This window comes from Somniosus microcephalus, unplaced genomic scaffold, assembly GCF_052327205.1.
Source record: "Somniosus microcephalus isolate GS21.2 unplaced genomic scaffold, FLI_Smic_1.0 unresolved_chr1, whole genome shotgun sequence".
Classification (NCBI taxonomy): Eukaryota; Metazoa; Chordata; class Chondrichthyes; order Squaliformes; family Somniosidae; genus Somniosus; species Somniosus microcephalus.
Window position 1 is genome coordinate 60,804,744 of NW_028225179.1, and position 2,556 is coordinate 60,807,299.

Below are 2,556 nucleotides of genomic sequence, written 5' to 3' on the forward strand. Positions count from 1 at the left end.
ATGTGGGAAACGTCGCAGCCATATTGTGCACAGCAAGCTCCCACAAACAGCATTGTGATAATGACTAGATAATCTGTTTTTGTTATGTTGATTGAAGGATAAATATTGGACAGGACACCGGGAATAACTCCCCTGCTCTTACTTCGAAATAGTGCCATGGGATCTTTTACGTCCACCTGAGAGAGCAGGCGAGGCCTCGATTTAACGTCAGATCCAAAATACGGCACCTCCGACAGTGCAGCACTCGCTCAGCACTACACTGGAGGAGCAGCCCTGGATTTATATGCTATCGTCCCTGCATGAAGAATCTGAACCCACGGCCTTTTGGCTCAGAGGCCAGTGTGCTACCCAGTGAGCCACAGCTGACACTAAGTAGGTAAAAGTGAATGTCAGATTAAGGGAAAACCGCAGGAAAGTGACAATGAAATGAAAGGAGGAAAGTGAAGAAGGGCTAGTGGTTGTGGAAGGAAGAAAAATCTGGAAGAGGCGAATGTGAAATATGGAGAATAAGTCACAGGTATATGAGAGCGTGGGGTTTTGAAGGAATAAATAGGTTTCACCACAAACAAGACAGAGTGCTTCTTTTAATAAATAACGATGATTCTCTGAGTTTTATTAGCAAGTGCTGCAAGGGACAGAAGATGTAAAGCAAGTAGTGCCGTGACTCGGATTCCACCCGAGGTTGCTGAAAACACAACGCAGAGTAATGACCACTATACGATCATGGAGCCACTGATTATGCTTCTACCAATTACTTTAATCCATGCCCCTGGTTATTGATCCTTCTGCTAAGGGAAATAGGTCCTTCCTATCCACTCTACCTCGGTCCCTCATAACTTTATACCCCTCAATTAAGTCTCCCATCAGCCCCCTCTGTTCCAAAAAATCAACTCCGCCTATCTAATATTTCCTCATTAGCAAAAGAACCAGAGGGAAGAAGGGGACATTTTGTTTTACGTTGCGAGTTGTTATGATCTGTAATGCTCTGCCTGAAAGGGTGATGGAAGCAGATTCAATAGTTACTTTGAAAAGGGAATTGGAGAAATGCTTGAAGAGGAAATGTTTGCAGGGTATGTTGGGAAAGAGCTGGGACTAATTGGATATCACTTTCAAGAGCACGATGGGCCAAATGGCCTCCTTCTGTGATGTATGATTCAATGTTTCTGTCAAAGGTTTTATGAAAGTATTCATGCGAATGAGGCGGATCAGTTGCCCGCTCAACTATCCTGCTTTATTTTTGTGCATTTGTGGCTGTGCAATTTCAACCTAATTGAAACGATTCAGAATTCGCTACCCAGGAAGCTCGGCGTTGTACGCTACTGATGGCGCGGTGGCCAAGTGGTAAGGCGTCGGTCTCGTAAACCGAAGATTATGGGTTCGACCCCCGTCTGTGCCTGGAGAAATTTCATCACTTTTAATGTGACATTTTTTAAACTTTTCTACTGATGAACTCTATCAAAATCGTTCATAATTTTCAATGTTACTGTCAAGTCTCTTCTTGGCAATCTCTGCTGTAAAGAGAAAAATCCCAGCTTCTCCAGTCTCTTCCATAAATGAAGTCCCTCACCCCTGGTACCATTCTAGTAAATCTATTCTGCACTCTCTCCAAGGCCTTGACTTTCTTCCTAAAGCGTGGTGCCCAGAATTGAAGACAATACTCCTTATGAGGCCTGACCAGTGTTTTTAAAGTTTTAGCATAACTTCCTTGCTTTTGGGCTCTATTAATAAAGCCAAGGATCCCACATGCTTTTTAACAGCCTTCTCAACGTGTCCTGACCGCTTCACAGATCTGTGTACGCACACCCCATGTCTCCCTGTTCCTGCACACACTTTAAAATTGTACCATTTGGAGGCGGTTAATAAAATGCAGGGGAGAGCTTGCTGACCAGTTTCGGGGCCAGTGATCTCCAGAGGGAGCCGATTAAAGTCAATTATTGTTCACGTTAAATTTGTACCATTTAATTCATTTTGCCTCTCCTCATTCTTCCTACCAAAATATATCAATTCACACTTCTCTGCGTTAAATTTCATCTGTCACGTGTCTGCCCATTTAACCACTCTGCATATGTCCTCCTGTAGTCTGTTATTATCGTCTTCACTGTTTACTACATTACCGTCTTCTGTATTATTTGCAAAATTTGAAATGATGCCCTCTATACCCAAGTTCATTAATCTTCATCAAAAAGAGCAGCGGTCCTACTTTCGAGCCCTGGGGAACACCACTCTAAACTTCCTTCCAGTCTGAGCATCTAAAACCTCTCCCTGCAAAAACTTCCTGACCTGCGGAGCAATTCAAATAGACAGAGTCAGAAGCGAAAGCAGAGAAATTTCAAAACTAAGATCGATAGATTATTGTTAGGCAAGGTTATTAAAGGTTACGGCAACAATGGAGCTGTTCAACAGACCTGTTAAGATTAAAGCGGAACGCTTTCGATCTTACTGCACCCCACCAGCGGGCCAATATTTCACACTTAAACCCTCGATCGCAGCGAGGTAACGGTGCCCGTCACACACGCACCTCAACAGTTTTGGGGAAAGTGCCAACCAGCATGAAAA

General features: G+C 43.6%; 1 non-coding gene across 1 annotated transcript; it reads left to right on the top strand.

Moving 5' to 3' along the window:
* Positions 1 to 1,324: 1,324 nt before the first annotated feature.
* On the top strand, positions 1,325 to 1,396 carry trnat-cgu (transfer RNA threonine (anticodon CGU)). The gene has a single exon. It is a non-coding gene; the product is annotated as a tRNA-Thr (tRNA).
* The last annotated feature ends 1,160 nt before the right edge of the window (positions 1,397 to 2,556 follow it).